Raw genomic sequence first — 27,719 nt, 5'->3', positions numbered from 1 at the left:
GGGCATATCGGTTACGTGTCAGATGTGTAGCCAAGCAGTAATGGGTCGCCATATCTGCAAATATTAGAAGCTAATATGAAGTGTTGTCAGCAGAAGTCTGATGATGCAGGCGACCGTAAGGCCGAAGTACGCAAGAGTACCGCTAGGCCGCGCCTCTTTAGCTCAGTGGTAGAGCACTGCTCTAATAAACCAGGTGTCGTAAGTTCCATCCTCACAGGAGAAAGATGAATTTTGGAAATCAGTTGCGCGTCGTGGCCGTATAGCAAACAGTATCTGTGAGGACGAACAATTAGCGACAGGCGTTTTTTTAAGAATTACTCTCAGATGTGATTAAGGCGAATGGCGCAGATAAAGCATTTGCCAAAGCGGTACAGCATAAGGTGGGACGAGGCAGTCTGAATTACATTTTATAGATGTATTTCTCACATATCTCAGAGCCTCTCGCGGTCGTCGTCGTCGTCGTCGTCGTCGTCGTCGTCGCCGCCGCCGCTGCTTCTGCAGAAGTAGCAAATGGCCATCGTTGCAAATGCGGCGAGGGACGCCCTGCCTTCGATTCCGAATGCACAAAGTGTGTGGTCTTGTTTCTCAGTCTATATTTGGTCGGTCTCGTAAGAGGTTGAATGTAACGAATGGGTGGGAAAGAGCAAGGGGCAGCGGATGTGTAGAACGAAAACACAAATCCTCAGGGGTGTGAGCGTTTCGGGATGAGTCGTATACATGTTATAGTTGGTCGTCATTGACCGTGTGGCCTAATGGATAAGGCGTCGGACTTCGGATCTGAAGATTACAGGTTCGAATGCTGTCACGCTCTTGTTTTTCCAGTTCTGAAAAAGAAACATACCGTTTTCATGTACCAATTGAGCAGTACGAAACCGTCTGAATGTTGCTGTTGACTATTTTTTGCTTGGAGATGCTCTTGAGCTTGAAACACACACAACAAGACCGGTGTTAACTAGCGAAATGGTCGGCAGAGTGCCGACACCACGAGTTTTGACTGGCACTTGCACATCTAAAACAACGTAGGAAAGTAACTCGTTCGGCTTTTGAGTCACATAAAGTATGTGTGTTAATTTTGACGCCACTAGCTCTGCATGTTGTCATGCAATTTCTTTACCTCTCAGAAATGATTATGACATAAAAGTGAAGTACGTGACGAGTGTGACGTTAGGAAAACATTAGGCAGCATGGAGAGATTCTGTATGGGACCACCCAACCCAAACGAGTATTGTGTGACGTGCTACCCGGCAGGTATTCACCGAGGTAGCCGGCTAGCTCAGTCGGTAGAGCGTCAGACTCTTAATCCCAGGGTCGTGGGTTCGAGCCACACGCTGGGCGTAACGGAATTTTGTTCCGCTGCAGATGTAAATTACCGTTTCTCTGATTAACGAGATGTAATGGAAATAGCAACTTTAAACTTTGCCTCCGTCTCTGTCAGTCGCAATGAAACTGTATTTGAAGGTGAAGGAGATATTGTAGACATGTGTGAAAGACATGTTCTGAAATGCAAGTGTTGTTGTTTGGAGGGCATATCGGTTACGTGTCAGATGTGTAGCCAAGCAGTAATGGGTCGCCATATCTGCAAATATTAGAAGCTAATATGAAGTGTTGTCAGCAGAAGTCTGATGATGCAGGCGACCGTAAGGCCGAAGTACGCAAGAGTACCGCTAGGCCGCGCCTCTTTAGCTCAGTGGTAGAGCACTGCTCTAATAAACCAGGTGTCGTAAGTTCCATCCTCACAGGAGAAAGATGAATTTTGGAAATCAGTTGCGCGTCGTGGCCGTATAGCAAACAGTATCTGTGAGGACGAACAATTAGCGACAGGCGTTTTTTTAAGAATTACTCTCAGATGTGATTAAGGCGAATGGCGCAGATAAAGCATTTGCCAAAGCGGTACAGCATAAGGTGGGACGAGGCAGTCTGAATTACATTTTATAGATGTATTTCTCACATATCTCAGAGCCTCTCGCGGTCGTCGTCGTCGTCGTCGTCGTCGTCGTCGTCGCCGCCGCCGCTGCTTCTGCAGAAGTAGCAAATGGCCATCGTTGCAAATGCGGCGAGGGACGCCCTGCCTTCGATTCCGAATGCACAAAGTGTGTGGTCTTGTTTCTCAGTCTATATTTGGTCGGTCTCGTAAGAGGTTGAATGTAACGAATGGGTGGGAAAGAGCAAGGGGCAGCGGATGTGTAGAACGAAAACACAAATCCTCAGGGGTGTGAGCGTTTCGGGATGAGTCGTATACATGTTATAGTTGGTCGTCATTGACCGTGTGGCCTAATGGATAAGGCGTCGGACTTCGGATCTGAAGATTACAGGTTCGAATGCTGTCACGCTCTTGTTTTTCCAGTTCTGAAAAAGAAACATACCGTTTTCATGTACCAATTGAGCAGTACGAAACCGTCTGAATGTTGCTGTTGACTATTTTTTGCTTGGAGATGCTCTTGAGCTTGAAACACACACAACAAGACCGGTGTTAACTAGCGAAATGGTCGGCAGAGTGCCGACACCACGAGTTTTGACTGGCACTTGCACATCTAAAACAACGTAGGAAAGTAACTCGTTCGGCTTTTGAGTCACATAAAGTATGTGTGTTAATTTTGACGCCACTAGCTCTGCATGTTGTCATGCAATTTCTTTACCTCTCAGAAATGATTATGACATAAAAGTGAAGTACGTGACGAGTGTGACGTTAGGAAAACATTAGGCAGCATGGAGAGATTCTGTATGGGACCACCCAACCCAAACGAGTATTGTGTGACGTGCTACCCGGCAGGTATTCACCGAGGTAGCCGGCTAGCTCAGTCGGTAGAGCGTCAGACTCTTAATCCCAGGGTCGTGTGTTCGAGCCACACGCTGGGCGTAACGGAATTTTGTTCCGCTGCAGATGTAAATTACCGTTTCTCTGATTAACGAGATGTAATGGAAATAGCAACTTTAAACTTTGCCTCCGTCTCTGTCAGTCGCAATGAAACTGTATTTGAAGGTGAAGGAGATATTGTAGACATGTGTGAAAGACATGTTCTGAAATGCAAGTGTTGTTGTTTGGAGGGCATATCGGTTACGTGTCAGATGTGTAGCCAAGCAGTAATGGGTCGCCATATCTGCAAATATTAGAAGCTAATATGAAGTGTTGTCAGCAGAAGTCTGATGATGCAGGCGACCGTAAGGCCGAAGTACGCAAGAGTACCGCTAGGCCGCGCCTCTTTAGCTCAGTGGTAGAGCACTGCTCTAATAAACCAGGTGTCGTAAGTTCCATCCTCACAGAAGAAAGATGAATTTTGGAAATCAGTTGCGCGTCGTGGCCGTATAGCAAACAGTATCTGTGAGGACGAACAATTAGCGACAGGCGTTTTTTTAAGAATTACTCTCAGATGTGATTAAGGCGAATGGCGCAGATAAAGCATTTTCCAAAGCGGTACAGCATAAGGTGGGACGAGGCAGTCTGAATTACATTTTATAGATGTATTTCTCACATATCTCAGAGCCTCTCGCGGTCGTCGTCGTCGTCGTCGTCGTCGTCGTCGTCGTCGTCGCCGCCGCCGCTGCTTCTGCAGAAGTAGCAAATGGCCATCGTTGCAAATGCGGCGAGGGACGCCCTGCCTTCGATTCCGAATGCACAAAGTGTGTGGTCTTGTTTCTCAGTCTATATTTGGTCGGTCTCGTAAGAGGTTGAATGTAACGAATGGGTGGGAAAGAGCAAGGGGCAGCGGATGTGTAGAACGAAAACACAAATCCTCAGGGGTGTGAGCGTTTCGGGATGAGTCGTATACATGTTATAGTTGGTCGTCATTGACCGTGTGGCCTAATGGATAAGGCGTCGGACTTCGGATCTGAAGATTACAGGTTCGAATGCTGTCACGCTCTTGTTTTTCCAGTTCTGAAAAAGAAACATACCGTTTTCATGTACCAATTGAGCAGTACGAAACCGTCTGAATGTTGCTGTTGACCATTTTTTGCTTGGAGATGCTCTTGAGCTTGAAACACACACAACAAGACCGGTGTTAACTAGCGAAATGGTCGGCAGAGTGCCGACACCACGAGTTTTGACTGGCACTTGCACATCTAAAATAACGTAGGAAAGTAACTCGTTCGGCTTTTGAGTCACATAAAGTATGTGTGTTAATTTTGACGCCACTAGCTCTGCATGTTGTCATGCAATTTCTTTACCTCTCAGAAATGATTATGACATAAAAGTGAAGTACGTGACGAGTGTGACGTTAGGAAAACATTAGGCAGCATGGAGAGATTCTGTATGGGACCACCCAACCCAAACGAGTATTGTGTGACGTGCTACCCGGCAGGTATTCACCGAGGTAGCCGGCTAGCTCTGTCGGTAGAGCGTCAGACTCTTAATCCCAGGGTCGTGGGTTCGAGCCACACGCTGGGCGTAACGGAATTTTGTTCCGCTGCAGATGTAAATTACCGTTTTTCTGATTAACGAGATGTAATGGAAATAGCAACTTTAAACTTTGCCTCCGTCTCTGTCAGTCGCAATGAAACTGTATTTGAAGGTGAAGGAGATTTTGTAGACATGTGTGAAAGACATGTTCTGAAATGCAAGTGTTGTTGTTTGGAGAGCATATCGGTTACGTGTCAGATGTGTAGCCAAGCAGTAATGGGTCGCCATATCTGCAAATATTAGAAGCTAATATGAAGTGTTGTCAGCAGAAGTCTGATGATGCAGGCGACCGTAAGGCCGAAGAACGCAAGAGTACCGCTAGGCCGCGCCTCTTTAGCTCAGTGGTAGAGCACTGCTCTAATAAACCAGGTGTCGTAAGTTCCATCCTCACAGGAGAAAGATGAATTTTGGAAATCAGTTGCGCATCGTGGCCGTATAGCAAACAGTATCTGTGATGACGAACAATTAGCGACAGGCGTTTTTTTAAGAATTACTCTCAGATGTGATTAAGGCGAATGGTGCAGATAAAGCATTTGCCAAAGCGGTACAGCATAAGGTGGGACGAGGCAGTCTGAATTACATTTTATAGATGTATTTCTCACATATCTCTGAGCCTCTCGCGGTCGTCGTCGTCGTCGTCGTCGTCGTCGTCGTCGTCGTCGTCGTCGTCGTCGCCGCCGCCGCTTCTGCAGAAGTAGCAAATGGCTATCGTAGCAAATGCGGCGAGGGACGCCCTGCCTTCGATTCCGAATGCACAAAGTGTGTGGTCTTGTTTCTCAGTCTATATTTGGTCGGTCTCGTAAGAGGTTGAATGTAACGAATGGGTGGGAAAGAGCAAGGGGCAGCGGCTGTGTAGAACGAAAACACAAATCCTCAGGGGTGTGAGCGTTTCGGGATGAGTCGTATACATGTTATAGTTGGTCGTCATTGACCGTGTGGCCTAATGGATAAGGCGTCGGACTTCGGATCTGAAGATTACAGGTTCGAATGCTGTCACGCTCTTGTTTTTCCAGTTCTGAAAAAGAAACATACCGTTTTCATGTACCAATTGAGCAGTACGAAACCGTCTGAATGTTGCTGTTGACCATTTTTTGCTTGGAGATGCTCTTGAGCTTGAAACACACACAACAAGACCGGTGTTAACTAGCGAAATGGTCGGCAGAGTGCCGACACCACGAGTTTTGACTGGCACTTGCACATCTAAAATAACGTAGGAAAGTAACTCGTTCGGCTTTTGAGTCACATAAAGTATGTGTGTTAATTTTGACGCCACTAGCTCTGCATGTTGTCATGCAATTTCTTTACCTCTCAGAAATGATTATGACATAAAAGTGAAGTACGTGACGAGTGTGACGTTAGGAAAACATTAGGCAGCATGGAGAGATTCTGTATGGGACCACCCAACCCAAACGAGTATTGTGTGACGTGCTACCCGGCAGGTATTCACCGAGGTAGCCGGCTAGCTCTGTCGGTAGAGCGTCAGACTCTTAATCCCAGGGTCGTGGGTTCGAGCCACACGCTGGGCGTAACGGAATTTTGTTCCGCTGCAGATGTAAATTACCGTTTTTCTGATTAACGAGATGTAATGGAAATAGCAACTTTAAACTTTGCCTCCGTCTCTGTCAGTCGCAATGAAACTGTATTTGAAGGTGAAGGAGATTTTGTAGACATGTGTGAAAGACATGTTCTGAAATGCAAGTGTTGTTGTTTGGAGAGCATATCGGTTACGTGTCAGATGTGTAGCCAAGCAGTAATGGGTCGCCATATCTGCAAATATTAGAAGCTAATATGAAGTGTTGTCAGCAGAAGTCTGATGATGCAGGCGACCGTAAGGCCGAAGTACGCAAGAGTACCGCTAGGCCGCGCCTCTTTAGCTCAGTGGTAGAGCACTGCTCTAATAAACCAGGTGTCGTAAGTTCCATCCTCACAGGAGAAAGATGAATTTTGGAAATCAGTTGCGCATCGTGGCCGTATAGCAAACAGTATCTGTGATGACGAACAATTAGCGACAGGCGTTTTTTTAAGAATTACTCTCAGATGTGATTAAGGCGAATGGCGCAGATAAAGCATTTGCCAAAGCGGTACAGCATAAGGTGGGACGAGGCAGTCTGAATTACATTTTATAGATGTATTTCTCACATATCTCAGAGCCTCTCGCGGTCGTCGTCGTCGTCGTCGTCGTCGTCGTCGCCGCCGCCGCTTCTGCAGAAGTAGCAAATGGCTATCGTAGCAAATGCGGCGAGGGACGCCCTGCCTTCGATTCCGAATGCACAAAGTGTGTGGTCTTGTTTCTCAGTCTATATTTGGTCGGTCTCGTAAGAGGTTGAATGTAACGAATGGGTGGGAAAGAGCAAGGGGCAGCGGATGTGTAGAACGAAAACACAAATCCTCAGGGGTGTGAGCGTTTCGGGATGAGTCGTATACATGTTATAGTTGGTCGTCATTGACCGTGTGGCCTAATGGATAAGGCGTCGGACTTCGGATCTGAAGATTACAGGTTCGAATGCTGTCACGCTCTTGTTTTTCCAGTTCTGAAAAAGAAACATACCGTTTTCATGTACCAATTGAGCAGTACGAAACCGTCTGAATGTTGCTGTTGACCATTTTTTGCTTGGAGATGCTCTTGAGCTTGAAACACACACAACAAGACCGGTGTTAACTAGCGAAATGGTCGGCAGAGTGCCGACACCACGAGTTTTGACTGGCACTTGCACATCTAAAATAACGTAGGAAAGTAACTCGTTCGGCTTTTGAGTCACATAAAGTATGTGTGTTAATTTTGACGCCACTAGCTCTGCATGTTGTCATGCAATTTCTTTACCTCTCAGAAATGATTATGACATAAAAGTGAAGTACGTGACGAGTGTGACGTTAGGAAAACATTAGGCAGCATGGAGAGATTCTGTATGGGACCACCCAACCCAAACGAGTATTGTGTGACGTGCTACCCGGCAGGTATTCACCGAGGTAGCCGGCTAGCTCTGTCGGTAGAGCGTCAGACTCTTAATCCCAGGGTCGTGGGTTCGAGCCACACGCTGGGCGTAACGGAATTTTGTTCCGCTGCAGATGTAAATTACCGTTTTTCTGATTAACGAGATGTAATGGAAATAGCAACTTTAAACTTTGCCTCCGTCTCTGTCAGTCGCAATGAAACTGTATTTGAAGGTGAAGGAGATTTTGTAGACATGTGTGAAAGACATGTTCTGAAATGCAAGTGTTGTTGTTTGGAGAGCATATCGGTTACGTGTCAGATGTGTAGCCAAGCAGTAATGGGTCGCCATATCTGCAAATATTAGAAGCTAATATGAAGTGTTGTCAGCAGAAGTCTGATGATGCAGGCGACCGTAAGGCCGAAGAACGCAAGAGTACCGCTAGGCCGCGCCTCTTTAGCTCAGTGGTAGAGCACTGCTCTAATAAACCAGGTGTCGTAAGTTCCATCCTCACAGGAGAAAGATGAATTTTGGAAATCAGTTGCGCATCGTGGCCGTATAGCAAACAGTATCTGTGATGACGAACAATTAGCGACAGGCGTTTTTTTAAGAATTACTCTCAGATGTGATTAAGGCGAATGGCGCAGATAAAGCATTTGCCAAAGCGGTACAGCATAAGGTGGGACGAGGCAGTCTGAATTACATTTTATAGATGTATTTCTCACATATCTCTGAGCCTCTCGCGGTCGTCGTCGTCGTCGTCGTCGTCGTCGTCGTCGTCGTCGTCGTCGTCGTCGTCGCCGCCGCCGCTTCTGCAGAAGTAGCAAATGGCTATCGTAGCAAATGCGGCGAGGGACGCCCTGCCTTCGATTCCGAATGCACAAAGTGTGTGGTCTTGTTTCTCAGTCTATATTTGGTCGGTCTCGTAAGAGGTTGAATGTAACGAATGGGTGGGAAAGAGCAAGGGGCAGCGGCTGTGTAGAACGAAAACACAAATCCTCAGGGGTGTGAGCGTTTCGGGATGAGTCGTATACATGTTATAGTTGGTCGTCATTGACCGTGTGGCCTAATGGATAAGGCGTCGGACTTCGGATCTGAAGATTACAGGTTCGAATGCTGTCACGCTCTTGTTTTTCCAGTTCTGAAAAAGAAACATACCGTTTTCATGTACCAATTGAGCAGTACGAAACCGTCTGAATGTTGCTGTTGACCATTTTTTGCTTGGAGATGCTCTTGAGCTTGAAACACACACAACAAGACCGGTGTTAACTAGCGAAATGGTCGGCAGAGTGCCGACACCACGAGTTTTGACTGGCACTTGCACATCTAAAATAACGTAGGAAAGTAACTCGTTCGGCTTTTGAGTCACATAAAGTATGTGTGTTAATTTTGACGCCACTAGCTCTGCATGTTGTCATGCAATTTCTTTACCTCTCAGAAATGATTATGACATAAAAGTGAAGTACGTGACGAGTGTGACGTTAGGAAAACATTAGGCAGCATGGAGAGATTCTGTATGGGACCACCCAACCCAAACGAGTATTGTGTGACGTGCTACCCGGCAGGTATTCACCGAGGTAGCCGGCTAGCTCTGTCGGTAGAGCGTCAGACTCTTAATCCCAGGGTCGTGGGTTCGAGCCACACGCTGGGCGTAACGGAATTTTGTTCCGCTGCAGATGTAAATTACCGTTTTTCTGATTAACGAGATGTAATGGAAATAGCAACTTTAAACTTTGCCTCCGTCTCTGTCAGTCGCAATGAAACTGTATTTGAAGGTGAAGGAGATTTTGTAGACATGTGTGAAAGACATGTTCTGAAATGCAAGTGTTGTTGTTTGGAGAGCATATCGGTTACGTGTCAGATGTGTAGCCAAGCAGTAATGGGTCGCCATATCTGCAAATATTAGAAGCTAATATGAAGTGTTGTCAGCAGAAGTCTGATGATGCAGGCGACCGTAAGGCCGAAGTACGCAAGAGTACCGCTAGGCCGCGCCTCTTTAGCTCAGTGGTAGAGCACTGCTCTAATAAACCAGGTGTCGTAAGTTCCATCCTCACAGGAGAAAGATGAATTTTGGAAATCAGTTGCGCATCGTGGCCGTATAGCAAACAGTATCTGTGATGACGAACAATTAGCGACAGGCGTTTTTTTAAGAATTACTCTCAGATGTGATTAAGGCGAATGGCGCAGATAAAGCATTTGCCAAAGCGGTACAGCATAAGGTGGGACGAGGCAGTCTGAATTACATTTTATAGATGTATTTCTCACATATCTCAGAGCCTCTCGCGGTCGTCGTCGTCGTCGTCGTCGTCGTCGCCGCCGCCGCCGCCGCTTCTGCAGAAGTAGCAAATGGCTATCGTAGCAAATGCGGCGAGGGACGCCCTGCCTTCGATTCCGAATGCACAAAGTGTGTGGTCTTGTTTCTCAGTCTATATTTGGTCGGTCTCGTAAGAGGTTGAATGTAACGAATGGGTGGGAAAGAGCAAGGGGCAGCGGATGTGTAGAACGAAAACACAAATCCTCAGGGGTGTGAGCGTTTCGGGATGAGTCGTATACATGTTATAGTTGGTCGTCATTGACCGTGTGGCCTAATGGATAAGGCGTCGGACTTCGGATCTGAAGATTACAGGTTCGAATGCTGTCACGCTCTTGTTTTTCCAGTTCTGAAAAAGAAACATACCGTTTTCATGTACCAATTGAGCAGTACGAAACCGTCTGAATGTTGCTGTTGACCATTTTTTGCTTGGAGATGCTCTTGAGCTTGAAACACACACAACAAGACCGGTGTTAACTAGCGAAATGGTCGGCAGAGTGCCGACACCACGAGTTTTGACTGGCACTTGCACATCTAAAATAACGTAGGAAAGTAACTCGTTCGGCTTTTGAGTCACATAAAGTATGTGTGTTAATTTTGACGCCACTAGCTCTGCATGTTGTCATGCAATTTCTTTACCTCTCAGAAATGATTATGACATAAAAGTGAAGTACGTGACGAGTGTGACGTTAGGAAAACATTAGGCAGCATGGAGAGATTCTGTATGGGACCACCCAACCCAAACGAGTATTGTGTGACGTGCTACCCGGCAGGTATTCACCGAGGTAGCCGGCTAGCTCTGTCGGTAGAGCGTCAGACTCTTAATCCCAGGGTCGTGGGTTCGAGCCACACGCTGGGCGTAACGGAATTTTGTTCCGCTGCAGATGTAAATTACCGTTTTTCTGATTAACGAGATGTAATGGAAATAGCAACTTTAAACTTTGCCTCCGTCTCTGTCAGTCGCAATGAAACTGTATTTGAAGGTGAAGGAGATTTTGTAGACATGTGTGAAAGACATGTTCTGAAATGCAAGTGTTGTTGTTTGGAGAGCATATCGGTTACGTGTCAGATGTGTAGCCAAGCAGTAATGGGTCGCCATATCTGCAAATATTAGAAGCTAATATGAAGTGTTGTCAGCAGAAGTCTGATGATGCAGGCGACCGTAAGGCCGAAGTACGCAAGAGTACCGCTAGGCCGCGCCTCTTTAGCTCAGTGGTAGAGCACTGCTCTAATAAACCAGGTGTCGTAAGTTCCATCCTCACAGGAGAAAGATGAATTTTGGAAATCAGTTGCGCATCGTGGCCGTATAGCAAACAGTATCTGTGATGACGAACAATTAGCGACAGGCGTTTTTTTAAGAATTACTCTCAGATGTGATTAAGGCGAATGGCGCAGATAAAGCATTTGCCAAAGCGGTACAGCATAAGGTGGGACGAGGCAGTCTGAATTACATTTTATAGATGTATTTCTCACATATCTCAGAGCCTCTCGCGGTCGTCGTCGTCGTCGTCGTCGTCGTCGTCGTCGTCGCCGCCGCCGCTTCTGCAGAAGTAGCAAATGGCTATCGTAGCAAATGCGGCGAGGGACGCCCTGCCTTCGATTCCGAATGCACAAAGTGTGTGGTCTTGTTTCTCAGTCTATATTTGGTCGGTCTCGTAAGAGGTTGAATGTAACGAATGGGTGGGAAAGAGCAAGGGGCAGCGGCTGTGTAGAACGAAAACACAAATCCTCAGGGGTGTGAGCGTTTCGGGATGAGTCGTATACATGTTATAGTTGGTCGTCATTGACCGTGTGGCCTAATGGATAAGGCGTCGGACTTCGGATCTGAAGATTACAGGTTCGAATGCTGTCACGCTCTTGTTTTTCCAGTTCTGAAAAAGAAACATACCGTTTTCATGTAGCAATTGAGCAGTACGAAACCGTCTGAATGTTGCTGTTGACAATTTTTTGCTTGGAGATGCTCTTGAGCTTGAAACACACACAGCAAGACCGGTGTTAACTAGCGAAATGGTCGGCAGAGTGCCGACACCACGAGTTTTGACTGGCACTTGCACATCTAAAATAACGTAGGAAAGTAATTCGTTCGGCTTTTGAGTCACATAAAGTATGTGTGTTAATTTTGACGCCACTAGCTCTGCATGTTGTCATGCAATTTCTTTACCTCTCAGAAATGATTATGACATAAAAGTGAAGTACGTGACGAGTGTGACGTTAGGAAAACATTAGGCAGCATGGAGAGATTCTGTATGGGACCACCCAACCCAAACGAGTATTGTGTGACGTGCTAACCGGCAGGTATTCACCGAGGTAGCCGGCTAGCTCAGTCGATAGAGCGTCAGACTCTTAATCCCAGGGTCGTGGGTTCGAGCCACACGCTGGGCGTAACGGAATTTTGTTCCGCTGCAGATGTAAATTACCGTTTTTCTGATTAACGAGATGTCATGGAAATAGCAACTTTAAACTTTGCCTCCGTCTCTGTCAGTCGCAATGAAACTGTATTTGAAGGTGAAGGAGATTTTGTAGACATGTGTGAAAGACATGTTCTGAAATGCAAGTGTTGTTGTTTGAAGAGCATATCGGTTACGTGTCAGATGTGTAGCCAAGCAGTAATGGGTCGCCATATCTGCAAATATTAGAAGCTAATATGAAGTGTTGTCAGCAGAAGTCTGATGATGCAGGCGACCGTAAGGCCGAAGTACGCAAGAGTACCACCAGGCCGCGCCTCTTTAGCTCAGTGGTAGAGCACTGCTCTAATAAACCAGGTGTCGTAAGTTCCATCCTCACAGGAGGAAGATGAATTCTGGAAATCAGTTGCGCGTCGTGGCCGTATAGCAAACAGTATCTGTGATGACGAACAATTAGCGACAGGCGTTTTTTTAAGAATTACTCTCAGATGTGATTAAGGCGAATGGCGCAGATAAAGCATTTGCCAAAGCGGTACAGCATAAGGTGGGACGAGGCAGTCTGAATTACATTTTATAGATGTATTTCTCACATATCTCAGAGCCCCTCGCGGTCGTCGTCGTCGTCGTCGTCGTCGTCGCCGCCGCTGCTTCTGCAGAAGTAGCAAATGGCCATCGTTGCAAATGCGGCGAGGGACGCCCTGCCTTCGATTCCGAATGCACAAAGTGTGTGGTCTTGTTTCTCAGTCTATATTTGGTCGGTCTCGTAAGAGGTTGAATGTAACGAATGGGTGGGAAAGAGCAAGGGGCAGCGGATGTGTAGAACGAAAACACAAATCCTCAGGGGTGTGAGCGTTTCGGGATGAGTCGTATACATGTTATAGTTGGTCGTCATTGACCGTGTGGCCTAATGGATAAGGCGTCGGACTTCGGATCTGAAGATTACAGGTTCGAATGCTGTCACGCTCTTGTTTTTCCAGTTCTGAAAAAGAAACATACCGTTTTCATGTAGCAATTGAGCAGTACGAAACCGTCTGAATGTTGCTGTTGACCATTTTTTGCTTGGAGATGCTCTTGAGCTTGAAACACACACAACAAGACCGGTGTTAACTAGCGAAATGGTCGGCAGAGTGCCGACACCACGAGTTTTGACTGGCACTTGCACATCTAAAATAACGTAGGAAAGTAATTCGTTCGGCTTTTGAGTCACATAAAGTATGTGTGTTAATTTTGACGCCACTAGCTCTGCATGTTGTCATGCAATTTTTTTACCTCTCAGAAATGATTATGACATAAAAGTGAAGTACGTGACGAGTGTGACGTTAGGAAAACATTAGGCAGCATGGAGAGATTCTGTATGGGACCACCCAACCCAAACGAGTATTGTGTGACGTGCTACCCGGCAGGTATTCACCGAGGTAGCCGGCTAGCTCTGTCGGTAGAGCGTCAGACTCTTAATCCCAGGGTCGTGGGTTCGAGCCACACGCTGGGCGTAACGGAATTTTGTTCCGCTGCAGATGTAAATTACCGTTTTTCTGATTAACGAGATGTAATGGAAATAGCAACTTTAAACTTTGCCTCCGTCTCTGTCAGTCGCAATGAAACTGTATTTGAAGGTGAAGGAGATTTTGTAGACATGTGTGAAAGACATGTTCTGAAATGCAAGTGTTGTTGTTTGAAGAGCATATCGGTTACGTGTCAGATGTGTAGCCAAGCAGTAATGGGTCGCCATATCTGCAAATATTAGAAGCTAATATGAAGTGTTGTCAGCAGAAGTCTGATGATGCAGGCGACCGTAAGGCCGAAGTACGCAAGAGTACCACTAGGCCGCGCCTCTTTAGCTCAGTGGTAGAGCACTGCTCTAATAAACCAGGTGTCGTAAGTTCCATCCTCACAGGAGGAAGATGAATTTTGGAAATCAGTTGCGCGTCGTGGCCGTATAGCAAACAGTATCTGTGATGACGAACAATTAGCGACAGGCGTTTTTTTAAGAATTACTCTCAGATGTGATTAAGGCGAATGGCGCAGATAAAGCATTTGCCAAAGCGGTACAGCATAAGGTGGGACGAGGCAGTCTGAATTACATTTTATAGATGTATTTCTCACATATCTCAGAGCCTCTCGCGGTCGTCGTCGTCGTCGTCGTCGTCGTCGTCGCCGCCGCCGCTTCTGCAGAAGTAGCAAATGGCTATCGTAGCAAATGCGGCGAGGGACGCCCTGCCTTCGATTCCGAATGCACAAAGTGTGTGGTCTTGTTTCTCAGTCTATATTTGGTCGGTCTCGTAAGAGGTTGAATGTAACGAATGGGTGGGAAAGAGCAAGGGGCAGCGGCTGTGTAGAACGAAAACACAAATCCTCAGGGGTGTGAGCGTTTCGGGATGAGTCGTATACATGTTATAGTTGGTCGTCATTGACCGTGTGGCCTAATGGATAAGGCGTCGGACTTCGGATCTGAAGATTACAGGTTCGAATGCTGTCACGCTCTTGTTTTTCCAGTTCTGAAAAAGAAACATACCGTTTTCATGTAGCAATTGAGCAGTACGAAACCGTCTGAATGTTGCTGTTGACCATTTTTTGCTTGGAGATGCTCTTGAGCTTGAAACACACACAACAAGACCGGTGTTAACTAGCGAAATGGTCGGCAGAGTGCCGACACCACGAGTTTTGACTGGCACTTGCACATCTAAAATAACGTAGGAAAGTAATTCGTTCGGCTTTTGAGTCACATAAAGTATGTGTGTTAATTTTGACGCCACTAGCTCTGCATGTTGTCATGCAATTTCTTTACCTCTCAGAAATGATTATGACATAAAAGTGAAGTACGTGACGAGTGTGACGTTAGGAAAACATAAGGCAGCATGGAGAGATTCTGTATGGGACCACCCAACCCAAACGAGTATTGTGTGACGTGCTAACCGGCAGGTATTCACCGAGGTAGCCGGCTAGCTCAGTCGATAGAGCGTCAGACTCTTAATCCCAGGGTCGTGGGTTCGAGCCACACGCTGGGCGTAACGGAATTTTGTTCCGCTGCAGATGTAAATTACCGTTTTTCTGATTAACGAGATGTAATGGAAATAGCAACTTTAAACTTTGCCTCCGTCTCTGTCAGTCGCAATGAAACTGTATTTGAAGGTGAAGGAGATTTTGTAGACATGTGTGAAAGACATGTTCTGAAATGCAAGTGTTGTTGTTTGAAGAGCATATCGGTTACGTGTCAGATGTGTAGCCAAGCAGTAATGGGTCGCCATATCTGCAAATATTAGAAGCTAATATGAAGTGTTGTCAGCAGAAGTCTGATGATGCAGGCGACCGTAAGGCCGAAGTACGCAAGAGTACCACTAGGCCGCGCCTCTTTAGCTCAGTGGTAGAGCACTGCTCTAATAAACCAGGTGTCGTAAGTTCCATCCTCACAGGAGGAAGATGAATTTTGGAAATCAGTTGCGCGTCGTGGCCGTATAGCAAACAGTATCTGTGATGACGAACAATTAGCGACAGGCATTTTTTTAAGAATTACTCTCAGATGTGATTAAGGCGAATGGCGCAGATAAAGCATTTGCCAAAGCGGTACAGCATAAGGTGGGACGAGGCAGTCTGAATTACATTTTATAGATGTGTTTCTCACATATCTCAGAGCCTCTCGCGGTCGTCGTCGTCGTCGTCGTCGTCGTCGCCGCCGCCGTTTCTGCAGAAGTAGCAAATGGCCATCGTTGCAAATGCGGCGAGGGACGCCCTGCCTTCGATTCCGAATGCACAAAGTGTGTGGTCTTGTTTCTCAGTCTATATTTGGTCGGTCTCGTAAGAGGTTGAATGTAACGAATGGGTGGGAAAGAGCAAGGGGCAGCGGATGTGTAGAACGAAAACACAAATCCTCAGGGGTGTGAGCGTTTCGGGATGAGTCGTATACATGTTATAGTTGGTCGTCATTGACCGTGTGGCCTAATGGATAAGGCGTCGGACTTCGGATCTGAAGATTACCGGTTCGAATGCTGTCACGCTCTTGTTTTTCCAGTTCTGAAAAAGAAACATACCGTTTTCATGTAGCAATTGAGCAGTACGAAACCGTCTGAATGTTGCTGTTGACCATTTTTTGCTTGGAGATGCTCTTGAGCTTGAAACACACACAACAAGACCGGTGTTAACTAGCGAAATGGTCGGCAGAGTGCCGACACCACGAGTTTTGACTGGCACTTGCACATCTAAAATAACGTAGGAAAGTAATTCGTTCGGCTTTTGAGTCACATAAAGTATGTGTGTTAATTTTGACGCCACTAGCTCTGCATGTTGTCATGCAATTTCTTTACCTCTCAGAAATGATTATGACATAAAAGTGAAGTACGTGACGAGTGTGACGTTAGGAAAACATTAGGCAGCATGGAGAGATTCTGTATGGGACCACCCAACCTAAACGAGTATTGTGTGACGTGCTAACCGGCAGGTATTCACCGAGGTAGCCGGCTAGCTCAGTCGATAGAGCGTCAGACTCTTAATCCCAGGGTCGTGGGTTCGAGCCACACGCTGGGCGTAACGGAATTTTGTTCCGCTGCAGATGTAAATTACCGTTTTTCTGATTAACGAGATGTAATGGAAATAGCAACTTTAAACTTTGCCTCCGTCTCTGTCAGTCGCAATGAAACTGTATTTGAAGGTGAAGGAGATTTTGTAGACATGTGTGAAAGACATGTTCTGAAATGCAAGTGTTGTTGTTTGAAGAGCATATCGGTTACGTGTCAGATGTGTAGCCAAGCAGTAATGGGTCGCCATATCTGCAAATATTAGAAGCTAATATGAAGTGTTGTCAGCAGAAGTCTGATGATGCAGGCGACCGTAAGGCCGAAGTACGCAAGAGTACCACTAGGCCGCGCCTCTTTAGCTCAGTGGTAGAGCACTGCTCTAATAAACCAGGTGTCGTAAGTTCCATCCTCACAGGAGGAAGATGAATTTTGGAAATCAGTTGCGCGTCGTGGCCGTATAGCAAACAGTATCTGTGATGACGAACAATTAGCGACAGGCGTTTTTTTAAGAATTACTCTCAGATGTGACTAAGGCGAATGGCGCAGATAAAGCATTTGCCAAAGCGGTACAGCATAAGGTGGGACGAGGCAGTCTGAATTACATTTTATAGATGTATTTCTCACATATCTCAGAGCCCCTCGCGGTCGTCGTCGTCGTCGTCGTCGTCGCCGCCGCTGCTTCTGCAGAAGTAGCAAATGGCCATCGTTGCAAATGCGGCGAGGGACGCCCTGCCTTCGATTCCGAATGCACAAAGTGTGTGGTCTTGTTTCTCAGTCTATATTTGGTCGGTCTCGTAAGAGGTTGAATGTAACGAATGGGTGGGAAAGAGCAAGGGGCAGCGGATGTGTAGAACGAAAACACAAATCCTCAGGGGTGTGAGCGTTTCGGGATGAGTCGTATACATGTTATAGTTGGTCGTCATTGACCGTGTGGCCTAATGGATAAGGCGTCGGACTTCGGATCTGAAGATTACAGGTTCGAATGCTGTCACGCTCTTGTTTTTCCAGTTCTGAAAAAGAAACATACCGTTTTCATGTAGCAATTGAGCAGTACGAAACCGTCTGAATGTTGCTGTTGACCATTTTTTGCTTGGAGATGCTCTTGAGCTTGAAACACACACAACAAGACCGGTGTTAACTAGCGAAATGGTCGGCAGAGTGCCGACACCACGAGTTTTGACTGGCACTTGCACATCTAAAATAACGTAGGAAAGTAATTCGTTCGGCTTTTGAGTCACATAAAGTATGTGTGTTAATTTTGACGCCACTAGCTCTGCATGTTGTCATGCAATTTCTTTACCTCTCAGAAATGATTGTGACATAAAAGTGAAGTACGTGACGAGTGTGACGTTAGGAAAACATTAGGCAGCATGGAGAGATTCTGTATGGGACCACCCAACCCAAACGAGTATTGTGTGACGTGCTAACCGGCAGGTATTCACCGAGGTAGCCGGCTAGCTCAGTCGATAGAGCGTCAGACTCTTAATCCCAGGGTCGTGGGTTCGAGCCACACGCTGGGCGTAACGGAATTTTGTTCCGCTGCAGATGTAAATTACCGTTTTTCTGATTAACGAGATGTAATGGAAATAGCAACTTTAAACTTTGCCTCCGTCTCTGTCAGTCGCAATGAAACTGTATTTGAAGGTGAAGGAGATTTTGTAGACATGTGTGAAAGACATGTTCTGAAATGCAAGTGTTGTTGTTTGGAGAGCATATCGGTTACGTGTCAGATGTGTAGCCAAGCAGTAATGGGTCGCCATATCTGCAAATATTAGAAGCTAATATGAAGTGTTGTCAGCAGAAGTCTGATGATGCAGGCGACCGTAAGGCCGAAGTACGCAAGAGTACCGCTAGGCCGCGCCTGTTTAGCTCAGTGGTAGAGCACTGCTCTAATAAACCAGGTGTCGTAAGTTCCATCCTCACAGGAGAAAGATGAATTTTGGAAATCAGTTGCGCGTCGTGGCCGTATAGCAAACAGTATCTGTGATGACGAACAATTAGCGACAGGCGTTTTTTTAAGAATTACTCTCAGATGTGATTAAGGCGAATGGCGCAGATAAAGCATTTGCCAAAGCGGTACAGCATAAGGTGGGACGAGGCAGTCTGAATTACATTTTATTGATGTATTTCTCACATATCTCAGAGCCTCTCGCGGTCGTCGTCGTCGTCGTCGTCGTCGCCGCCGCTGCTTCTGCAGAAGTAGCAAATGGCCATCGTTGCAAATGCGGCGAGGGACGCCCTGCCTTCGATTCCGAATGCACAAAGTGTGTGGTCTTGTTTCTCAGTCTATATTTGGTCGGTCTCGTAAGAGGTTGAATGTAACGAATGGGTGGGAAAGAGCAAGGGGCAGCGGCTGTGTAGAACGAAAACACAAATCCTCAGGGGTGTGAGCGTTTCGGGATGAGTCGTATACATGTTATAGTTGGTCGTCATTGACCGTGTGGCCTAATGGATAAGGCGTCGGACTTCGGATCTGAAGATTACAGGTTCGAATGCTGTCACGCTCTTGTTTTTCCAGTTCTGAAAAAGAAACATACCGTTTTCATGTAGCAATTGAGCAGTACGAAACCGTCTGAATGTTGCTGTTGACCATTTTTTGCTTGGAGATGCTCTTGAGCTTGAAACACACACAACAAGACCGGTGTTAACTAGCGAAATGGTCGGCAGAGTGCCGACACCACGAGTTTTGACTGGCACTTGCACATCTAAAATAACGTAGGAAAGTAATTCGTTCGGCTTTTGAGTCACATAAAGTATGTGTGTTAATTTTGACGCCACTAGCTCTGCATGTTGTCATGCAATTTCTTTACCTCTCAGAAATGATTATGACATAAAAGTGAAGTACGTGACGAGTGTGACGTTAGGAAAACATTAGGCAGCATGGAGAGATTCTGTATGGGACCACCCAACCCAAACGAGTATTGTGTGACGTGCTAACCGGCAGGTATTCACCGAGGTAGCCGGCTAGCTCAGTCGATAGAGCGTCAGACTCTTAATCCCAGGGTCGTGGGTTCGAGCCACACGCTGGGCGTAACGGAATTTTGTTCCGCTGCAGATGTAAATTACCGTTTTTCTGATTAACGAGATGTAATGGAAATAGCAACTTTAAACTTTGCCTCCGTCTCTGTCAGTCGCAATGAAACTGTATTTGAAGGTGAAGGAGATTTTGTAGACATGTGTGAAAGACATGTTCTGAAATGCAAGTGTTGTTGTTTGAAGAGCATATCGGTTACGTGTCAGATGTGTAGCCAAGCAGTAATGGGTCGCCATATCTGCAAATATTAGAAGCTAATATGAAGTGTTGTCAGCAGAAGTCTGATGATGCAGGCGACCGTAAGGCCGAAGTACGCAAGAGTACCACTAGGCCGCGCCTCTTTAGCTCAGTGGTAGAGCACTGCTCTAATAAACCAGGTGTCGTAAGTTCCATCCTCACAGGAGGAAGATGAATTTTGGAAATCAGTTGCGCGTCGTGGCCGTATAGCAAACAGTATCTGTGATGACGAACAATTAGCGACAGGCGTTTTTTTAAGAATTACTCTCAGATGTGATTAAGGCGAATGGCGCAGATAAAGCATTTGCCAAAGCGGTACAGCATAAGGTGGGACGAGGCAGTCTGAATTACATTTTATACATGTATTTCTCACATATCTCAGAGCCTCTCGCGGTCGTCGTCGTCGTCGTCGTCGTCGTCGTCGTCGTCGTCGTCGTCGTCGCCGCCGCTGCTTCTGCAGAAGTAGCAAATGGCCATCGTTGCAAATGCGGCGAGGGACGCCCTGCCTTCGATTCCGAATGCACAAAGTGTGTGGTCTTGTTTCTCAGTCTATATTTGGTCGGTCTCGTAAGAGGTTGAATGTAACGAATGGGTGGGAAAGAGCAAGGGGCAGCGGATGTGTAGAACGAAAACACAAATCCTCAGGGGTGTGAGCGTTTCGGGATGAGTCGTATACATGTTATAGTTGGTCGTCATTGACCGTGTGGCCTAATGGATAAGGCGTCGGACTTCGGATCTGAAGATTACAGGTTCGAATGCTGTCACGCTCTTGTTTTTCCAGTTCTGAAAAAGAAACATACCGTTTTCATGTACCAATTGAGCAGTACGAAACCGTCTGAATGTTGCTGTTGACTATTTTTTGCTTGGAGATGCTCTTGAGCTTGAAACACACACAACAAGACCGGTGTTAACTAGCGAAATGGTCGGCAGAGTGCCGACACCACGAGTTTTGACTGGCACTTGCACATCTAAAACAACGTAGGAAAGTAACTCGTTCGGCTTTTGAGTCACATAAAGTATGTGTGTTAATTTTGACGCCACTAGCTCTGCATGTTGTCATGCAATTTCTTTACCTCTCAGAAATGATTATGACATAAAAGTGAAGTACGTGACGAGTGTGACGTTAGGAAAACATTAGGCAGCATGGAGAGATTCTGTATGGGACCACCCAACCCAAACGAGTATTGTGTGACGTGCTACCCGGCAGGTATTCACCGAGGTAGCCGGCTAGCTCAGTCGGTAGAGCGTCAGACTCTTAATCCGAGGGTCGTGGGTTCGAGCCACACGCTGGGCGTAGCGGAATTTTGTTCCGCTGCAGATGTAAATTACCGTTTTTCTGATTAACGAGATGTAATGGAAATAGCAACTTTAAACTTTGCCTCCGTCTCTGTCAGTCGCAATGAAACTGTATTTGAAGGTGAAGGAGATTTTGTAGACATGTGTGAAAGACATGTTCTGAAATGCAAGTGTTGTTGTTTGGAGAGCATATCGGTTACGTGTCAGATGTGTAGCCAAGCAGTAATGGGTCGCCATATCTGCAAATATTAGAAGCTAATATGAAGTGTTGTCAGCAGAAGTCTGATGATGCAGGCGACCGTAAGGCCGAAGTACGCAAGAGTACCGCTAGGCCGCGCCTCTTTAGCTCAGTGGTAGAGCACTGCTCTAATAAACCAGGTGTCGTAAGTTCCATCCTCACAGGAGAAAGATGAATTTTGGAAATCAGTTGCGCGTCGTGGCCGTATAGCAAACAGTATCTGTGATGACGAACAATTAGCGACAGGCGTTTTTTTAAGAATTACTCTCAGATGTGATTAAGGCGAATGGCGCAGATAAAGCATTTGCCAAAGCGGTACAGCATAAGGTGGGACGAGGCAGTCTGAATTACATTTTATTGATGTATTTCTCACATATCTCAGAGCCTCTCGCGGTCGTCGTCGTCGTCGTCGTCGTCGTCGCCGCCGCTGCTTCTGCAGAAGTAGCAAATGGCCATCGTTGCAAATGCGGCGAGGGACGCCCTGCCTTCGATTCCGAATGCACAAAGTGTGTGGTCTTGTTTCTCAGTCTATATTTGGTCGGTCTCGTAAGAGGTTGAATGTAACGAATGGGTGGGAAAGAGCAAGGGGCAGCGGCTGTGTAGAACGAAAACACAAATCCTCAGGGGTGTGAGCGTTTCGGGATGAGTCGTATACATGTTATACTTGGTCGTCATTGACCGTGTGGCCTAATGGATAAGGCGTCGGACTTCGGATGTGAAGATTACAGGTTCGAATGCTGTCACGCTCTTGTTTTTCCAGTTCTGAAAAAGAAACATACCGTTTTCATGTACCAATTGAGCAGTACGAAAGCGTCTGAATGTTGCTGTTGACTATTTTTTGCTTGGAGATGCTCTTGAGCTTGAAACACACACAACAAGACCGGTGTTAACTAGCGAAATGGTCGGCAGAGTGCCGACACCACGAGTTTTGACTGGCACTTGCACATCTAAAACAACGTAGGAAAGTAACTCGTTCGGCTTTTGAGTCACATAAAGTATGTGTGTTAATTTTGACGCCACTAGCTCTGCATGTTGTCATGCAATTTCTTTACCTCTCAGAAATGACTATGACATAAAAGTGAAGTACGTGACGAGTGTGACGTTAGGAAAACATTAGGCAGCATGGAGAGATTCTGTATGGGACCACCCAACCCAAACGAGTATTGTGTGACGTGCTACCCGGCAGCTATTCACCGAGGTAGCCGGCTAGCTCAGTCGGTAGAGCGTCAGACTCTTAATCCCAGGGTCGTGGGTTCGAGCCACACGCTGGGCGTAGCGGAATTTTGTTCCGCTGCAGATGTAAATTACCGTTTTTCTGATTAACGAGATGTAATGGAAATAGCAACTTTAAACTTTGCCTCCGTCTCTGTCAGTCGCAATGAAACTGTATTTGAAGGTGAAGGAGATTTTGTAGACATGTGTGAAAGACATGTTCTGAAATGCAAGTGTTGTTGTTTGGAGAGCATATCGGTTACGTGTCAGATGTGTAGCCAAGCAGTAATGGGTCGCCATATCTGCAAATATTAGAAGCTAATATGAAGTGTTGTCAGCAGAAGTCTGACGATGCAGGCGACCGTAAGGCCGAAGTACGCAAGAGTACCGCTAGGCCGCGCCTCTTTAGCTCAGTGGTAGAGCACTGCTCTAATAAAATTGGTGTCGTAAGTTCCATCCTCACAGGAGAAAGATGAATTTTGGAAATCAGTAGCGCGTCGTGGCCGTATAGCAAACAGTATCTGTGATGACGAACAATTAGCGACAGGCGTTTTTTTAAGAATTACTCTCAGATGTGATTAAGGCGAATGGCGCAGATAAAGCATTTGCCAAAGCGGTACAGCATAAGGTGGGACGAGGCAGTCTGAATTACATTTTATACATGTATTTCTCACATATCTCAGAGCCTCTCGCGGTCGTCGTCGTCGTCGTCGTCGTCGTCGTCGTCGCCGCCGCTGCTTCTGCAGAAGTAGCAAATGGCCATCGTTGCAAATGCGGCGAGGGACGCCCTGCCTTCGATTCCGAATGCACAAAGTGTGTGGTCTTGTTTCTCAGTCTATATTTGGTCGGTCTCGTAAGAGGTTGAATGTAACGAATGGGTGGGAAAGAGCAAGGGGCAGCGGATGTGTAGAACGAAAACACAAATCCTCAGGGGTGTGAGCGTTTCGGGATGAGTCGTATACATGTTATAGTTGGTCGTCATTGACCGTGTGGCCTAATGGATAAGGCGTCGGACTTCGGATCTGAAGATTACAGGTTCGAATGCTGTCACGCTCTTGTTTTTCCAGTTCTGAAAAAGAAACATACCGTTTTCATGTACCAATTGAGCAGTACGAAACCGTCTGAATGTTGCTGTTGACTATTTTTTGCTTGGAGATGCTCTTGAGCTTGAAACACACACAACAAGACCGGTGTTAACTAGCGAAATGGTCGGCAGAGTGCCGACACCACGAGTTTTGACTGGCACTTGCACATCTAAAACAACGTAGGAAAGTAACTCGTTCGGCTTTTGAGTCACATAAAGTATGTGTGTTAATTTTGACGCCACTAGCTCTGCATGTTGTCATGCAATTTCTTTACCTCTCAGAAATGATTATGACATAAAAGTGAAGTACGTGACGAGTGTGACGTTAGGAAAACATTAGGCAGCATGGAGAGATTCTGTATGGGACCACCCAACCCAAACGAGTATTGTGTGACGTGCTACCCGGCAGGTATTCACCGAGGTAGCCGGCTAGCTCTGTCGGTAGAGCGTCAGACTCTTAATCCGAGGGTCGTGGGTTCGAGCCACACGCTGGGCGTAGCGGAATTTTGTTCCGCTGCAGATGTAAATTACTGTTTTTCTGATTAACGAGATGTAATGGAAATAGCAACTTTAAACTTTGCCTCCGTCTCTGTCAGTCGCAATGAAACTGTATTTGAAGGTGAAGGAGATTTTGTAGACATGTGTGAAAGACATGTTCTGAAATGCAAGTGTTGTTGTTTGGAGAGCATATCGGTTACGTGTCAGATGTGTAGCCAAGCAGTAATGGGTCGCCATATCTGCAAATATTAGAAGCTAATATGAAGTGTTGTCAGCAGAAGTCTGATGATGCAGGCGACCGTAAGGCCGAAGTACGCAAGAGTACCGCTAGGCCGCGCCTGTTTAGCTCAGTGGTAGAGCACTGCTCTAATAAACCAGGTGTCGTAAGTTCCATCCTCACAGGAGAAAGATGAATTTTGGAAATCAGTTGCGCGTCGTGGCCGTATAGCAAACAGTATCTGTGATGACGAACAATTAGCGACAGGCGTTTTTTTAAGAATTACTCTCAGATGTGATTAAGGCGAATGGCGCAGATAAAGCATTTGCCAAAGCGGTACAGCATAAGGTGGGACGAGGCAGTCTGAATTACATTTTATACATGTATTTCTCACATATCTCAGAGCCTCTCGCGGTCGTCGTCGTCGTCGTCGTCGTCGTCGTCGTCGTCGCCGCCGCTGCTTCTGCAGAAGTAGCAAATGGCCATCGTTGCAAATGCGGCGAGGGACGCCCTGCCTTCGATTCCGAATGCACAAAGTGTGTGGTCTTGTTTCTCAGTCTATATTTGGTCGGTCTCGTAAGAGGTTGAATGTAACGAATGGGTGGGAAAGAGCAAGGGGCAGCGGATGTGTAGAACGAAAACACAAATCCTCAGGGGTGTGAGCGTTTCGGGATGAGTCGTATACATGTTATAGTTGGTCGTCATTGACCGTGTGGCCTAATGGATAAGGCGTCGGACTTCGGATGTGAAGATTACAGGTTCGAATGCTGTCACGCTCTTGTTTTTCCAAATCTGAAAAAGAAACATACCGTTTTCATGTACCAATTGAGCAGTACGAAACCGTCTGAATGTTGCTGTTGACTATTTTTTGCTTGGAGATGCTCTTGAGCTTGAAACACACACAACAAGACCGGTGTTAACTAGCGAAATGGTCGGCAGAGTGCCGACACCACGAGTTTTGACTGGCACTTGCACATCTAAAACAACGTAGGAAAGTAACTCGTTCGGCTTTTGAGTCACATAAAGTATGTGTGTTAATTTTGACGCCACTAGCTCTGCATGTTGTCATGCAATTTCTTTACCTCTCAGAAATGATTATGACATAAAAGTGAAGTACGTGACGAGTGTGACGTTAGGAAAACATTAGGCAGCATGGAGAGATTCTGTATGGGACCACCCAACCCAAACGAGTATTGTGTGACGTGCTACCCGGCAGCTATTCACCGAGGTAGCCGGCTAGCTCAGTCGGTAGAGCGTCAGACTATTAATCCCAGGGTCGTGGGTTCGAGCCACACGCTGGGCGTAGCGGAATTTTGTTCCGCTGCAGATGTAAATTACCGTTTTTCTGATTAACGAGATGTAATGGAAATAGCAACTTTAAACTTTGCCTCCGTCTCTGTCAGTCGCAATGAAACTGTATTTGAAGGTGAAGGAGATTTTGTAGACATGTGTGAAAGACATGTTCTGAAATGCAAGTGTTGTTGTTTGGAGAGCATATCGGTTACGTGTCAGATGTGTAGCCAATCAGTAATGGGTCGCCATATCTGCAAATATTAGAAGCTAATATGAAGTGTTGTCAGCAGAAGTCTGACGATGCAGGCGACCGTAAGGCCGAAGTACGCAAGAGTACCGCTAGGCCGCGCCTCTTTAGCTCAGTGGTAGAGCACTGCTCTAATAAAATTGGTGTCGTAAGTTCCATCCTCACAGGAGAAAGATGAATTTTGGAAATCAGTTGCGCGTCGTGGCCGTATAGCAAACAGTATCTGTGATGACGAACAATTAGCGACAGGCGTTTTTTTAAGAATTACTCTCAGATGTGATTAAGGCGAATGGCGCAGATAAAGCATTTGCCAAAGCGGTACAGCATAAGGTGGGACGAGGCAGTCTGAATTACATTTTATACATGTATTTCTCACATATCTCAGAGCCTCTCGCGGTCGTCGTCGTCGTCGTCGTCGTCGTCGTCGTCGTCGCCGCCGCTGCTTCTGCAGAAGTAGCAAATGGCCATCGTTGCAAATGCGGCGAGGGACGCCCTGCCTTCGATTCCGAATGCACAAAGTGTGTGGTCTTGTTTCTCAGTCTATATTTGGTCGGTCTCGTAAGAGGTTGAATGTAACGAATGGGTGGGAAAGAGCAAGGGGCAGCGGATGTGTAGAACGAAAACACAAATCCTCAGGGGTGTGAGCGTTTCGGGATGAGTCGTATACATGTTATAGTTGGTCGTCATTGACCGTGTGGCCTAATGGATAAGGCGTCGGACTTCGGATCTGAAGATTACAGGTTCGAATGCTGTCACGCTCTTGTTTTTCCAGTTCTGAAAAAGAAACATACCGTTTTCATGTACCAATTGAGCAGTACGAAACCGTCTGAATGTTGCTGTTGACTATTTTTTGCTTGGAGATGCTCTTGAGCTTGAAACACACACAACAAGACCGGTGTTAACTAGCGAAATGGTCGGCAGAGTGCCGACACCACGAGTTTTGACTGGCACTTGCACATCTAAAACAACGTAGGAAAGTAACTCGTTCGGCTTTTGAGTCACATAAAGTATGTGTGTTAATTTTGACGCCACTAGCTCTGCATGTTGTCATGCAATTTCTTTACCTCTCAGAAATGATTATGACATAAAAGTGAAGTACGTGACGAGTGTGACGTTAGGAAAACATTAGGCAGCATGGAGAGATTCTGTATGGGACCACCCAACCCAAACGAGTATTGTGTGACGTGCTACCCGGCAGGTATTCACCGAGGTAGCCGGCTAGCTCAGTCGGTAGAGCGTCAGACTCTTAATCCGAGGGTCGTGGGTTCGAGCCACACGCTGGGCGTAGCGGAATTTTGTTCCGCTGCAGATGTAAATTACTGTTTTTCTGATTAACGAGATGTAATGGAAATAGCAACTTTAAACTTTGCCTCCGTCTCTGTCAGTCGCAATGAAACTGTATTTGAAGGTGAAGGAGATTTTGTAGACATGTGTGAAAGACATGTTCTGAAATGCAAGTGTTGTTGTTTGGAGAGCATATCGGTTACGTGTCAGATGTGTAGCCAAGCAGTAATGGGTCGCCATATCTGCAAATATTAGAAGCTAATATGAAGTGTTGTCAGCAGAAGTCTGATGATGCAGGCGACCGTAAGGCCGATGTACGCAAGAGTACCGCTAGGCCGCGCCTCTTTAGCTCAGTGGTAGAGCACTGCTCTAATAAACCAGGTGTCGTAAGTTCCATCCTCACAGGAGAAAGATGAATTTTGGAAATCAGTTGCGCGTCGTGGCCGTATAGCAAACAGTATCTGTGATGACGAACAATTAGCGACAGGCGTTTTTTTTAAGAATTACTCTCAGATGTGATTAAGGCGAA

At 46.3% G+C, this 27,719-nt stretch overlaps 2 non-coding genes across 2 annotated transcripts; both read left to right on the top strand.

Annotated features, from left to right (window-relative positions):
• The first annotated feature begins 21,042 nt into the window (after positions 1–21,042).
• Trnak-cuu (transfer RNA lysine (anticodon CUU)) lies at positions 21,043–21,115 on the top strand. The gene has a single exon. It is a non-coding gene; the product is annotated as a tRNA-Lys (tRNA).
• Positions 21,116–27,118: 6,003 nt separating this feature from the next.
• On the top strand, positions 27,119–27,191 carry Trnak-cuu (transfer RNA lysine (anticodon CUU)). The gene has a single exon. It is a non-coding gene; the product is annotated as a tRNA-Lys (tRNA).
• The last annotated feature ends 528 nt before the right edge of the window (positions 27,192–27,719 follow it).

The sequence above is a fragment of the Schistocerca gregaria genome, unplaced genomic scaffold, assembly GCF_023897955.1.
Source record: "Schistocerca gregaria isolate iqSchGreg1 unplaced genomic scaffold, iqSchGreg1.2 ptg000178l, whole genome shotgun sequence".
NCBI lineage: Eukaryota > Metazoa > Arthropoda > Insecta > Orthoptera > Acrididae > Schistocerca > Schistocerca gregaria.
This window is presented reverse-complemented; position numbering and strand designations above follow the sequence as displayed.